Raw genomic sequence first — 16,358 nt, forward strand, 5'->3', positions numbered from 1 at the left:
AAATTAATCTGATTAGCATTAGACTCTAGAAGTTGTCAGTATCTCCATTGGAACACATACATCACTTCTTCCCAAGCAAGATATGATAAAAATTAAACCAGTACTTTGTTTTAAATATCTGTATTAAAAAACTTGAGGTATGTGAAGCGAATTGATGAACTGGGTTTACATATCAATGGCCACGTCAAAATTAGCTCATCTTTAATCGACGCGTGTTAAGTGAGGGTAAACAATCAAGATAGTATATCCGCAACTGTCCATCTCTGACAAAACCATCTTGAAAATGTGAATGGATACGTGTTAAACAGTCCCGTCTGTTTACAAGCGCTCATCACCTGGAGCGCCAGACACTGACGTATGTGGCCAGCACTACAAAACCCTCCCACCATATTCCAGTATCCGGATATCATTTTAATTGTTGCAATGCCAAGCGTCCTCACAACGTAGGTTCATTTCTAATTGATCACTGTTATTCTGTATTCAAAATAGTCTGCTTGGAAATTCATATGACACGAAACAAACAAAATGAGATTATACATTTACCTTTTAAAATAAAATCGTACTTTATTATCTACATTTCAAGTAAGTTTTTTTATAATCGAACCGTAAACACATTTTGGTACAATAATTGCATATAGTGAGGATATATCTTTTGTCCACTGGACGGAATTGTGTCATGAATATCGAACTCTTTGATGAACGTCTGTGTATAACGAAGTAATTTCGCGATTGTCTTTATTATTATAAAGTCAGTTTCTAATATAGTTAATTTAAACGATTCCGCGTCGAGTTCATCCCCTCCTCTTGAATTGAACGACAAACAAAAAATCAAACTACAAAAACATATTTTTGTTTAGATTTACAGGAGTCTAGATACGGGGCAAGTCTATAAAACAAGGGTTATTTTTTGACGTTCGCAGGTTAATACCCACTGAGTAAACATTCCATATCTAGTTAAAGTACAAATGCACAATTAGCACAATCTAACGCAGCAAAACAACACTATGTGAATCGAATTTATTCCACGTTAATAAAAAATAAGGTATGAATTCTTACATCAAAGTTTTGCTTGTTGACTCTTCAAAAACCATTTGCGATGTAGAAATTTCCACGTTAGCATTGCTGCTGCAAATTGTGTTCTTATGCTCTAGCCTGCATAATTTCACGATGGTTTAACAAACACGAATTTAATGAATTTTACAGATTCCATAACCTTTTTATTGTAAACTCATACTTGCGTTACAAAAGCATACGTAAAATTACAAACAAATCATAAATTAAAAAGCATAAAGTATATTGCCTAACAGAGTCCTATAACATATCACTGTTCTATTATTCTTTCTATGACGAAGGCAAACATTTGGTTCTTAGGAAACACGTTAAGGGTGGTCGGGTGGCGCAGTGGATAGCGCACTTGCCTTTCACCAAAGCGACCGGGGTTCGATTCCCCAATCACGCCACGTGAAAAAAGTATTGGGTCACCTGCCTGACCACATGGGTTTTCTCCGGATAATCCGGTTTCTTCCCACATTTAGACCCGCGTGCGCTAACATCCAGGTCAACAAGAGTGATTTATATATGTTGGAATAACTTGTTTTATAATTGTCGTAAAATAAATGAAGTTTAGACGTTAAGGCACCTTGTGATATCTCCTAAGATCTGATGACCTACACAACGGTTTGTTTCTCTGTCTTAAACCTTAATAGTACACCAACACACTGTCATATCCGACCATGTGTCCTATCCATGTCAAGATATACAGTGTTTAGCGCATCTAACAATCACACAACTGAATGTTTAATATTTCTTAGGTCAAAATCATACTACAAAGCGCTTAGTTTAACTACAAAGGATTGTTCCTAACGGAACGCCAAATGACATCGTACTTGTCAATGTGTTTCAAAACCTAATATCAGATAACAATGTAATTGGAGTGTGTTGGCATATCGAAATTTGACAACCCTTATACCAACATTGCCCTAGCATACCATAGTGTTAAACATCTACCGATACACCAAAGATACAAGCAATAGACTAAACCGAATTTTAACAGAAGAAAAAATAGACGGTCGTTTTTTAATTTAATGCCGCCAATAATTATTATTCACTTGTTTAAAAGCGCGATTTTTCAATTTTGATTTTTTAAAACGTAATTGACATGTATTCCGAATTCCTTTTATCAAAATGGGTATATAGCATGTAAATATGTTTATAAGTATTCAAATGCGCTTTATTTATGTTACTACACTTTGAAATCCCATTGATCAAGTCAACCAGCGTAACATGGTTTCTATGTTTGGTAAAGGACGGTTCTACTTTCAAACCCAAGGGTTCTGGGGTTTTACTTTGCATGTATATAGTCAGTGTACCTTTTATTTTCCGTTCATGATCACTGTTTCAACGCATGCAACACACTAAACATTCCGCTGTGGTTTACTATTTCGTTTTGAATACAACTGTAGCGCGACTCTACCAGACTACAACTATTGGCAGGGTTCCAAACTCGGGCCCGTATTCATGAAACAGTTCTCATGCCCAATCACGGTTTTTGTGCTCAAGCCTAATTTCTTGTTCCATTGATAAATTAATTGTGAAATTTTATTTTGTCAATGATTTGGGGAAAAGTGAAGAGACTTAGAGCCAAATAGTGTTTTTAATGTTTACTTTTGACTTTTTGATCATTTGACATGATTTCAGTGAGTTACAAGAAAGTTGTTTTGAGCACAAAATCCATGTTTGAGCATGAGAACGTTTCATGAATACGGGCCCAGGGACTGGTCTAATCCTTCACAATTCTTAAATTCATAATCTATTTTCAATTGATTTTATTTTGATAATTTAATCTTATTTTTTTCATAAGTTCTGCAAAACACGTTTTTATCTTGTTCAGAAATCATTTTTCTAAGCTATGTTGATTTTTTCCCAATGCATTATTCCAGATGTTGGCAGTGGTACGGAGAAACCTATAATGGAATAATGACCAGCCCTGCGTACAAAGCATGGGAGGTGGTCTTGGTTCATCAGCAACTATTATTATTATCATTATTATTATTTTGGCATTTATTTCTGGAACATTCTTTTACTGGTAGTATTTATTGAAAGTGCAGACTGTCGTAGACACTGAAGAAGTTATATATTTTAGATAGTGAAATATTGCTGAAATCAACGGGAACCTATCATTAAAAGACGGAGCCAAAATCCGGCTGTATACCCTGTCTAGTCATTGTTCATTATCCAATCAAACATAACGTGTTTACAAATAGCATATTGCATAGTATTTGTTTTAAATGAATTACAATTTATTATTTTTAAACAGTTTTTATTATAACTACATCACAATCTTTGCATAATTTTAATGTATACCCTTTTTAGGAAAATTCACATTTAAGTGACAGTAAAAACAATTATAAGTAGTGTAGTTTTATGGTTTTGCAGACATAAAACACAGACTGTTGTGATTTGGTTTATCAGTGTGTTGGGCAGGTGTCCATGTTTAATCTCGTGAGACTTGATGTAAGCTGTCTGCAGTAACACGTATGTGTCACGTGTTCATAGACAACGGCTCAGAAGAACAAAAGACGCTGGATTTATGTATCTTACAATGGCGGCCATGCTTTATCGTGCATTTACAGATATTGGGAAACATATGGTGTTCGCTGATAGATTTAGCGCTCTTTGCTGATACATGGTCAGTTCAGCATTGGGCGTTAGAGTTTATAATGCAGAAAGGTCTCATGTTGAAGTTAAGTAACTAATCATTGATAATATATACCAGAAAACTCCATCCTGAATTGAGAACAAATTATAATTATCAATGCATACTATTTTTAAAAACATTAATAATTTTTTGAAAATATTCTACCTATAATTGCAAAAGGAACTTCATTAAAATTTCCACATAAAAACGGTTATCGAGCAAATTATGTTTCTGATAACAAAAGCCCTTCGTTTTTAATATAAGACGTTATATAGCCCCTCCCATTCGTTATCAGTCCCAGGCGGTAGGAGGCTATATTGTTATCACTGCAGAACCAGCCCTACTTGTATAAGATAAAGGACTGTTTAGCTTCAACAAATATATCCATTAGTCTTTCTTGTCTAATTGACTTGTATTGTCTAAAAATAAGTTATTTGGCACGAATTACTTCCCTTTGTAAAACAAACCAAGGAAAAATGCTTTAAACCGTGTTGAGATGCGTCTTACTTAGGCTAAGTTCCTTTATTTGACCTTTATAAGATCTTTGATTGTAAACAGCAAAGCAAGTGAGTGATTTTTACCCCAACATTGTGTACTTCTTGGTCAATATTTCTTCATTTGTGACCAAACAAAATCTTTCTTTTTTATATTTGAAGTTTCCTTGTCAAAATCCAAAATATGCCGAATCTTTCACTTTGTACCTCCCTTTAAGGAACTTAATCTGATTTTGAATAAAAAATAACACATGAAGCCATTTAATAAAAGTCACACGAAAGTCATATTTCCAGATAAAACACTTATTTTGATAATTTTACCTCCGTTTTGTAAATTTAACAGTGATTTCGACTTATTGGTTGGTCATTTGTATTAGGAACGATAGTGTTTACCGTTGAAACAAAACATAAGATAAAAAAAATACCATTTGGAAAAGAGTTGACCGTTCCTATACTTGAATTTGACTTCAAATGGAATAACAGGCAAGAGTTGATTGATACAAGAAAATTGAAACGTTTGTGAGTGAAATCCGTCAGACAGATGGACAATCATGATCCAACACCTCGGTCAATATAAAAGTCATTACAGACAGCCAGACCGTGAAAAGTTTATGCCGTCGTTACTACTTCCGACATACCAGCATACCAGAAAAATAATAATAAAGATTTTCATTATTTATTGTTTTCTGATTTTTTGTTACTCATACAAGATGTAGTTATGCTGGTAGTGATGGGGTTCTACTTTGTTTCTCATTTCTTTGAAATGCTATAAATTTAATGTCTCGTAATTTTGGCATGTTCTTTAGTAGTTTCTCGGCATTAAATAAACGTTAAACAAAGACCATCATGACCGCGGTGTTTAAACAAATGTGGGAAAGAAAATCCAGACAAAGGGCATTACATGGTGATATTTTCTGTTAGGTTAAAATCGTTGAGTGTGACGAGAAATTGACATCTCCGTGAGCTTTAAATTAATTTGTCCAAAAGACAAATATTATTTTTAAATGATCCGTTAGAATTGATATTTAGGATGCCTGCCCGTGAATTTGTAATTGGTAGGAGCGGTTTCTAGCTGACAGTGTGTCATGTTGATGTCACCGAGCAGGCGTGACCGTAATCAGAGTGTCACACATCGTCTTAAATCTCCAGTCACTTCCAGGCTGACCATCTGCTTCAAGGTTTTTTTACAGTTACTCAATGCCTTGCTCTTATTTAGGAACTACAAACCATTTTACTACATAGATCTACACACATCATTATTATTTGACGAGATAAAGAAAGAATTTAATGTTAGTAACTTGTGTTCCTAATTTTGTTAATGGAAGAAACATAGTAACCGTTTAAACTGCCTATGACGTTTCTACAAAAGTGTCATGGCCTAGAAATATTGGCGGCCCTTCCTCATCAGCCATTCTGATATATAAATTGAAGATTATGAAAGCAATCGTATAAAGTTGAAATATTTTGTTTTTGTCATGAAAACGGTAGTTTTCGATAACAGTTCTGATGAAGATGAAGTGTATTTACTGCGAAATTACACTTGCTGAAAATTAAAACTGATACGCTTTAGTCGGTCAAAAGTTTAAAATAAGGTAAAACCTGAGGTTTTGTATAGGGGGTTTATTTTGCAGTTATTGAAAAGATTTCCGATACCACACCCCCGTAGACGTGAAAAAGAGTAATTTTCTCTCATCCAATCACCAGAATTAGACCACAACAATTAGTTGTAATTTCTGAATCGTGTTATCAATGACAAAGACCAATTTTATTCTCGCAAACTGATAACAGTGTAGATAATTTACACATACATGAATATCGAACATTTTACATACAAATCATGGTGTGGATAGTGTTAGTTCGCTCAATTATATGCGTTAGAAATTAATTCTTTATTATTGACATAAATCAATAATGTATTGAACTTGAAAGTGCTAGGTCTTTCAAAATTATATCTAGAAATCAATTTTCTTCTGTTTTGCAATATTTGGTGATTATTACAATTTAAACAAATAATGGTATTCGTCTCCAATTTCATTCAGGTCGCAAAGACTTCTCTTGTAATGTTATTCCATCTACCACATTCAGGTAGACATTTAGCATTACAAATTCTAAATTTACAATAAACATTTGCTAGTCTTGGAGGGAGATCTAGCAGGTATTTTTTCTAATACTTGGTCGGAATGTTCTCGATTTCGTGACGTCACTTTATTGTTTCCCGTTATGACGTCAAGCACGTGAAATTGGGTGTAAGATAGAACTATCTTTCATCCCTTTCTTACCCCGTACAGGTCTTTGATATACCTTTTCATTGGCAGTTCAAAAAACGGAAAGGCTTATGTTCATTGTACGGGGTTGTCCAAACTTCGATATCCTCTTATTCTATTGATTCTAAGAGGGGGCATTATGTAACTAGTTGTTAACATTTTCGATCACGTGTCATTGTTCGGCTAATTTCCATATGTCATTCACCATACCATTACGATCGCTGGTCAATATCCGCATACCCAGGAGTGGTTTTACATATTTAGTGGAGTACCTGGTAACGAAAAGGTTGGGCCTCCTTCAGTTTACCAAATTTCGATGGTTGCCGATCCTGATGTTGAGAGTGGTTTTCGGTCTCGCCCCCTTCCTGAATTTTACACTTACCATACATAAGTACTTACGTAGATAATTATCCATGTCCTTCAAGTTAGAGTGGTCAAGATATGATATTAATCTAATACATGTAAAGTGCTTGATTGTTTTTACAAACTAACAGGTTTACAACTTTAAAAAAAAAAAAAAAAAATCTCATGATTGCAGACCTCATAATCTGTGGAATGCTAGGAGACCATACTGGGATTTAATCTAATTTACTCACAAAACGTGATAAATGATGGCGAATTATGTGGGCTTTTTCATGAAATAAAATCAACTTTTACTCAGTAGATTGTTAAATTTCTCGCTCCGATTCTCCCCATTACCCTGCGCACCGGGATGTAATTGGCGAATCGGTCCGTTGCTGACATAAAACAGTAAGGTCGGCAAAAAACCGTTTATAAAACATTAAATAGAAATATGCTTAGTATATACAGCTGTGAAGATCAAAAAAAGAAAATGCAAGATATGTCAATAAAACATTCAACCTCACTTAGCAGAGCTGCACAATAAATGGTTTAAGTCCGTGATATTGAAATAACACTAATTTGTTCATGAAAGATCTTACTATTTGACAGTTAAGCAAACTACTTAACCTAATAACGCAGAAATTTAAATAGCGAGCAACTTTTTAATGTAATGTTGTCCATCAATTTGCCGTAATTATTAATATGAGATCCAACAGGCTGATATAATTTGGCTAGAAAAAAGGCTGGTCATCTTTCAATTGAAGCTTGCATAAACTAGGTTGCTTGGTGGAATATTAGTCCATCTGTAAGCTGATAAACAGTGTCTGTCAAGTAATTGGTAAAACATGGCTATATCAAACTCGGGTGTCAGAACAAGAAAAAGAGTGTTTTTTTTTATTTATTTGAGATAAATTGATTTGCAATAGCCTGTCATTGGAACAAAATTCAACTTTGAATGAAATAGAATAAAAAGTGTAATTTCTATTAGTGCATTGAGAAACATCAACAACAGATATTTACCAGTACTCAGTCTTTGTATATAAATCATAACGTGCACTATATAGTATGAAAAGGTTGATGAAGAAATAGATGTTAATAATGATTTTTAGTACGAGAAGCAAAATAATTAAGTGGATGAATCTGCCATTTCAACAATATATACATATTTAAATACAGCACCTCATTAAATTTGACCCCATGATGATCTCTGCTGCCCTGCCATAACAACACAAGCGAAGGCCCAACCTTGTGGGTGAGACGAGAAGACTGGTTGGATACTTCGATGTACATCTAAAAGAATCACGCGGTCGCGTAACGGTAAGACTGACTGGCTTTGAAATCGGGTGTCGCTCCTCTGTAATCTTCAAAAGGGGACATGTATCAGTCTACCGATCGGTCAGGCATTTTAACCTGATGCAAATCAAACAGCTAGCTGTGTGCCTTTAATTTTGCTAAGGATGTTGTAAGACTCATACAGTATGACATCATATTATGTTGCTATTAGTCCCCTGTAGTTTAACATCACATTTGGCTGACGTTAGTTCCTTACAGCGTGGAATATCAGAGGAGGCTGTAAGGTATCCCCCTATGGTGTATCAACAATATGGCGTCAGGAATGGCTGACGTTAGTTCCTTACAGCGTGGAATATCAGAGGAGGCTGAAAGTTATTCCCCTATAGTGTATCAACAATATGACGTCAGGAATGGCTGACGTTAGTTCCTTACAGCGTGAAATATCAGAGGAGGTTGTAAGGTATCCCCCTATGGTGTATCAACAATATGGCGTCAGGAATGGCTGACGTTAGTTCCTTACAGCGTGAAATATCAGAGAAGGCTGTAAGGTATTCCCCTATAGTGTAACAAAATGACGTCATGGGTGGTTGACGTTGGTTCCTATAGTAAGTATAGTAAGACACCAGAGTTTGATATTAGCATTCCCTCGTTTGACGTCAGTGAAGGGTCTTGTTGGTTTGATATTAGTCCCCTACGGTATGACATCACGTTCAAAGAATATGATACATATGGTTCTCTACGGTATAACACTGTCAAAGTGGATACTAGTTACAACTCTGTAAGAGTAGTTAAAAAATACAAGAAATTTTATTTAAAGTGGCATCCATGTAAACAAAGAGAGCTATTATTGCGACAAACATGTAAAATAACAATAACACAGTATATGACAAGTAAAGGGAGACAATCACATATATCAATAAAAATTAATAATAGTTATCCCAGAAAAAGAAAGTACCATATCCCTGGTTTCTGAGTCAATCTTATAATCTTATATCAGAGCAACCGGGAAGATAAACATACCTCGCGGTTCTATTATGTGACGTCAGAGGAACATAAAGGAGGCACGTGCGTTGATTTTTCCCGCCCTTTCTGCTACCACAATTCTAGAGAGTAAATACAATCGAACCAGTTTCAGATGTTTAAGTCGGTGCAATGTCTGCTATTTCCGGAATGTTCCGTTACATAAGTCTGCCATTGTATGTGTTTCCGTCTTACACAGACAGGTATGTCGGGAGGGGCTCTGACTTACATGCACTCAGCCCAGTCCATGTGTTCCATCAATCAAATGGCCACACTTTTTTTGTGCTCTTCATTAAACCGGTCTAAAATAAACAAAATTTCCCGTTTCGAAAAAAACTTGGTAATAAAACGTTTATACACAGTCACTTGGGAAAATATCACCAAGACAACTTTCATTTGTTGACCAGCTGGGTTTGCAGTTTAAGCGCATTGCAATGTATTAACCACGTGGATTGACAGAAATATATTTCAACCCGAAACAAATGCCACATGGCACTTCTACTTAACTGTACCGGTCCACAGTCGATCACTTTTGACAGAATCACATTAGCGTTTAATCTTGTGACAAATAATACCACGTTGTTTGTGCTTATCAACGGTCTATTCATTTCAAATCTTAGTAACAGACGAAATACAGAAAGTGAACAAGTAATGGGTGGTATTTACATGACGTCTTTAAATATCGGTTGAAACTATCGTAGGGTACAATTGAAGTTTTAAGAGAGCTATATAGGTTTTGGCGGTGGTGTAAAGCCGGAGTACCAGAAGAAATAACCGCCAACCTACGGAAAGTACCTGGCGACTGACCCACGTATGCCGGGCACCCGCGACCCAATGGTAGAGGACAAATGATCGCAGACGGTCAGACGCCTTCCCTAATCATTATCGGTCACTGTACCGATTTGACCAGACCCCAAGTTCTAAACTAGGGGAAGATAAGTAAGTAGTAAAATGCAGCTGAGAAATTCTTCATAAAATCTTAGAATTAGGGACTGGTAGCCAGTCTACTCGTCTATAGTATATATAATGTACGTTATATAATTGTATGAAACACACCGGATCGACATTGCTTCTGGAATAATTGTTCAGTTGGCTCGCCATAGTATCCCCATATAATGTGAAATATTCGACGGTTCTACATTTCAGTTGGCTCTCCATTCGACGGTTCTGCATTTCAGTTGGCTCTCCATTCGACGGTTCTATATTTCAGTTGGCTCTCCATTCGACGGTTCTATATTTCAGTTGGCTCTCCATTCGACGGTTCTATATTTCAGTTGGCTCGCCATATTATACCCATAAAATGTGAAATATTCGACGGTTCTATATTTCGAAGGGGTTTACGTTTACGGATTTTCAAAGTTGAGTCGTTTATTCGTTGAACTATTATACGCAGTTCAGAGTTAAACCGCGAAAACCGCTATAAATAATAAACAGTAAAAGATGTTTCATATTGAATAGTTTTAACCTTTATTAAGAAGTATGCCCTTGTGTGCGGACCACTCGTTGTAAGGGGACCTATTTCTAGTGCTCTCTAACTCGCGATCTTCGTATTTCTAATTTGTTGGTTGGTTGGTTGGAGGTTTTGCGTCTGTTTTTCAATGACAATAGTCTGTGTTTCGGCCGACACGAGGGGGTTAGTTATCGCTTACCAGTCCCTCTTTAGATTCGAAAAGTCCTAGGCCCGTCTCCGGGTCACGGTCGAAGGTCGGACTGCTCCTCAGATGTGGATAGGCTGTCACAGCGACTTTGTTCCACAGAACCATGTCCTTCGCGAGGCCCCTGTTGCCCTCCCATGTCGAAATTCCAAGAGTTGCGCTCTCTTTCATAGAAAATAAGTTTTAGTTTAAACATATTTATTGCCAAAATTAGACAAGGGATTAGGCACAAGTTATAACAACTTATCAACGCCTTCTCCCAATATACATTTGAAATGACATTACAATAATGACAATAAATATATACAATTGTTATTACAATTCGAACTCAAAATCTCTTACTGGATTTTATAAAGTTTTGCACAGATCTAAAAATGTTTGAGTTAATGTCCACGGAAAATTGTGAATTGCCAAACAAAAGAATTTCTAAATTTAACGCAACATTCAAATTAATCAAATTTTGAACCAAAATACGTCTTTCGTTTGTAAAAAGTTGACATTCCATAAAATAGTGAAAGACATTCTCACAAGGATGACCACAATTACAAGATGCACTCTCAACAAGGTTAACTCTAAAAAGGTCATAATTAAGGGAACTGCACTGGTGTCGGAGTTTAGTATGCAAGATATTAAGTTTACGATTTCCGATTTTAAAGTAAATAGGTGGACTTGACTGAATATTTGATGTTAAACAGGATTTGAATGAATTAATAGAGGGTAGAGATCGAACCGAATTGTCTAAGTTATTCCAATAGTGAAGAGTAGAAGGTAGAAAAGAAGAATTAGTAAGAGATAATCTGAAAGGAGGAATCCTATAGTTATTATTGTTACGTAAAGCGTAACGATTATTTTCTCCAGATAAAGGCGGCAAAAGATGATTGAAGTAATCAGGAGTTAATTTATTATGCATCTTATACAATAGTTGAAGTTTCCTCCGTTTTCTGCGATTAGATAAAGTTTCAAGACTAGTTTCGTAATATAAAGTATTAATAGGAGTATATGAAGGAAGTCCTAATATAATGCGAGCAGCTTCACGTTGGGCTTTTTCTAACTTTTCAGATTCAAAAACAGTGCAACCGTCCCACAACTCACAAGCATATTCTAAAACAGGTAAAATAAAAGTCTTGTAAATTATTAAAAGAGCATCCCTACTTAATAAGAGTTTCAGTTTCCGTAAGACATTATTTTTTTTCATAACAGAAGTGTAAATTCCATTTACATGATCCCCCCACTTTGCATTCGAATTAAAAGTTACCCCTAAATGTTTATGACAATCTGTAAAATTTAAGACTTTCCCATCAAATTCTAAATCTAAGTCTTCTTCGATATCGATTGAATTCGAAATAAACAATACATCTGTTTTTTCAGGATTAAAATTAACCAACCAGGTTTTCGACCAAGTATTTAAGATATCTAGGTCTCTATTTAAAGTTTCTTGAATTTCTAGACAAGATGAAGATGACTTAAGTAATGATGTATCGTCTGCAAAAAGACGAGACGTTGATTCAAAAATATCTGCTATGTCATTAATAAATATAAGAAATAAAAGTGGGCCAAGAATAGAGCCTTGCGGAACCCCTGCCTCAATTAGACCTACAGAAGAATATGAACTGTTTAAAAATACCTTTTGGTGTCTCTGAGACAAATAATTTTCTAACCACATAAGCAATTCACCTGAAATCCCGTACGATTTTAACTTCACTACAAGACCTCTATGCCAAACCCTATCAAAAGCTTTGGATATGTCACAGAATACAACACACGTATGTTTTTTTTCTTCAAGTGCAATACAAATTTGGTGATATATATCAATGAGTTGATACACTGTAGAATGACCATGCATAAAACCAGACTGATATTTGTAAAACAAAGAATTTTCTATAAAGCAGTCGTACAAATGTTTAAAAATCACTCTTTCAAAAACTTTACCAACAGTGGACAGCAAGGAAATTGGTCTATAATTCGAAGGAGAATGTCTGTCACCCTTTTTAAACAATGGCATGATATTAGCTAATTTCCATTTATTTGGATATATCCCTGTTGATAAGGACATATTAAATATTATTTCGAGCGGAGTACAAACAGTGCGAGCAGTATTTCTTAGCATATGGTGGCTGATTCCATCCCCACCCGAGGCATTGCCGAGCTTCAATATCTGTAGAACATCGCGTATTTCAGTTGAATGTAATCTAATTGAACTAATATTTTTGTCAGAAAGTAAGAAAGTATAACCCCTGGAGTTTCGAGGATGTCTAACCCGTCGACCTCCTAAGACTACTTCAGTGTATTAAACAAAACCAAAATTAAAATCATAATTTTGAAACTTTACTTCTAGGTTAAAAGTATACATGTTTTTTCCCGTAGATGCAATATATGGTAGGATGATAATAGAAACATAATATGTTCGTGCGTCTGTTTACTTTCGTTCAAGAACCATTTAAAAAAGGTAACATGTTGAACATTTGGGAGAAATGCGCATAAAATGAGAAGGCAGCATATATTGTACCATTTCCAGGAGCTAACCTTAAGGTTTAAGCCACATCAAATTGCGGCGATTTTCCCTATTTCAATCAGTTATCATAAAATCAATGTCGTGTTTGTAACGGGTTTTCGTTTGTTTGTTTATGTTTTACATGCTATTAACAGCTATGGTCATTTAAGAACGTGCCAGTTTTTTGGTTGTGGATGAAAACCGGAGTGCCAGGAGAAAAACCACCGACCTGCGGTCAATACCTGGCGTTTGTTTATTTGTTTTAGATAATTACAGGGATTTGAGGTTCAATTACAAGATAACAGTCTGGACCTATTCTGATCACGGTGTAGGGATTTAGATTAACGTTCGATGAAAAAAATGCCCTCAGCCTTAAGCTGTCACTCACCAAAACATTAAGTTTGCCACACTGTCAAAATAACATTCTCTGGGGATTTGCATATGCGAGATGCATTTTATTCACAACAGCTCACAAAACACGCATCTGATTCAGACTTGCGATGACGTCAGGGTTGATGAGAAACTATGGAACCTCCTCCCCTCACCCCCCCCCCCCCCCCTCACCCCCTTTGAGCTTCCAAAAAAAATAATTAAACGACAAGGGCCAAAGTTTGAAAAAAAAAATAAGAAGTTGTTTACGAATGGCTATACACGTCAGGGATAATGTAAAATTGGGATTTTTTAGCTAAGTTAATACTTCCTTTAGCCTCATGAAGATATTGGACAGTTTTAATTACATCCGCCGTGGGTGTTGGGCTGTGAACGAACTCGCGTATCCAATTTTATCGTAACAAAAAGAACGCCATGTAACGACAAGTACGCTTAAAATACCGAAAATATAAATATGAAATAAATCTTGCCTCAAACGAGCGCCTTCGTATCAACAGCACTCCAGGGGGAATAACTCGTACTGAAATAGTGACCGAAAATCAAAGACCTAGCATCTTGTACATGTTGTACATCACACATGTACGTACCGTTTGATAATTTAAATCGTTACAAAATCCTGCATTCTGAGCAAACTTAAGCTAAATGAGTAATAATGTCCCAATCCAAACGGAGTGACAACGAATGAACGAAGAGAAACAAATATGAACACACATTTCATGTAGATATTACAATGTGGTAATCTGAAACTAAAAGTCGAAACAGGCCGGTATTTTTGCCAAGTTATGTCTGTGCCATGCATGTGTAGAAGATAAAACACAGCTTTTCATCAGCAGTGAATTCTACTCTGATATCAAAACTGATCTTTTCAATGTAAAATTTCTTTTTCAAAATGATAATGGTAAATTATGTTTTTAATGACAAATCCCAGCATTCAGAATATTTTAGCTGTAACCACAGACTTCTAATCTAATTCCGTGCTGTAACTAGTATATTAGTTATATATATATATATATATATATATATATATATATATATATATATGTACTGTAGGCGATTGTGTTTTAGTTATGTGTAAATATTTAAATACTTACTTGTTTTATATATAATACAAAGTCAGTATTTCTATGATCATATATTTACATTTCCACTACACATTCCTCTATACGCATTACCAGGAGGAATTACGTTCATAGAGCTATGAACGCAATTCGATCAACATCATTTTTAAGCTTCTACTCTCGTCTTGATTAACATGAGAAAAAATGTTTGAATCAAACATTTTGGTGACGTTAGGCTGTTATAGGAATCTTGTTTGCGATGACGACACAGACACTTCAATATCGAAAATATAAGGGGAAATCTATGCCCTTGGTAAATAATAACCAAGGACTTAGATAGCAGATAATCTAATTCGGTGATAACAACTAAACATTTAGAAAATAAATCAGGATTGAACGGTTATTTTTTCAATGTAAATGCCGGCAATGAATTGGGGAAAAATGACTTATAAACTTAATATTACGTAAATATCAGTGTTGTAATGTGACAGTGACATGTGACACTGAAATAAAATAAATTGAATTGTATTGTTTAACATACATAATGCATATGCAAATAAAGATTGACCTTCATTTTGATGGCGTATACGGTAGTATGAACGCATTTTGCAAAGAACCTTTGGGAATTTGGCATTCCGTACCGGCCTTCCATGGTATAGTCAAGTTAAAGTTGCCCGCCTTTGTACTTCAAGTGTTCAATCCATTTTATCTTTGGGAATCAAATAGATTATATGAATTCAAAATGAGTTCAAACCAATGATGTGGGGAGCTTTATTTTTAATCCAGAAGAGTCGTGGTTCCATTTCTTAAATATGATAATTTAGTATCAACTATTTTTTTACGAAGTTTAATATCCAAAATTCCAAAATAATAATATCTAGTCGAAAAGAGCCTACTTAAAATTCTGGAAATTTCAAACTCAAACACGAGTTTATAGAGCGATTTTGTTTTAAAAAATGGCAAATTAAGCCCTTCTATAAGGGAAGTCCCTATCGGTCGCACTCAGAACACCTATATAGAACATGGCAATATGGATTGAACTGGACTGGGTTGATTGCCAGCGTCCGTCTATAACTAAGATGTCTCAGGTTTTAATCCCGATCTATCCGTATGTTTTTCCTCTCCTGTTACATAAATATGAAACACATCATGGAGGTTCCGCGAAATGCGCTCGGTACCTTAGGTTTATTCTATATTTTTCAACATCTACAGCTGTTTAAGATCATTTCTGGGATTCTTCGCGTCGTTTGACTCAAACAGTGCAGACCATGGGACATTTTTGTATTGAGAAGAAGTCGTTTACATATCTTACTTTAGTAACACATTTGACCCCGTGAACTTGAAAGTGTCACAAGGTCATTCGTTTGAACAAACTAGATAGGACTTATTCCAGCATGGTACTGGCCGGATTAATCACCATGGGACTTTGGGTTATTGAAAATCTTAACCCAAGTTCTGTTGCGTGGCTGTCTATACAATATCATTTATTTAAACGAACTGGGTAGCAATTTATCCCAGCATTCTTCTGGCCAGATATAGTCACTCTGGGCCTTTTGGCTAGATATTTAACCCCTGTGACCTTGAGGAAAAGTCATTCATTTGAACATACTTGGGAGGTTCCTTTATCCCAGAAGGTACTGGTCAAACAGCATCA

Source organism: Mizuhopecten yessoensis, unplaced genomic scaffold (assembly GCF_002113885.1).
Source record: "Mizuhopecten yessoensis strain PY_sf001 unplaced genomic scaffold, ASM211388v2 scaffold11173, whole genome shotgun sequence".
Classification (NCBI taxonomy): Eukaryota; Metazoa; Mollusca; class Bivalvia; order Pectinida; family Pectinidae; genus Mizuhopecten; species Mizuhopecten yessoensis.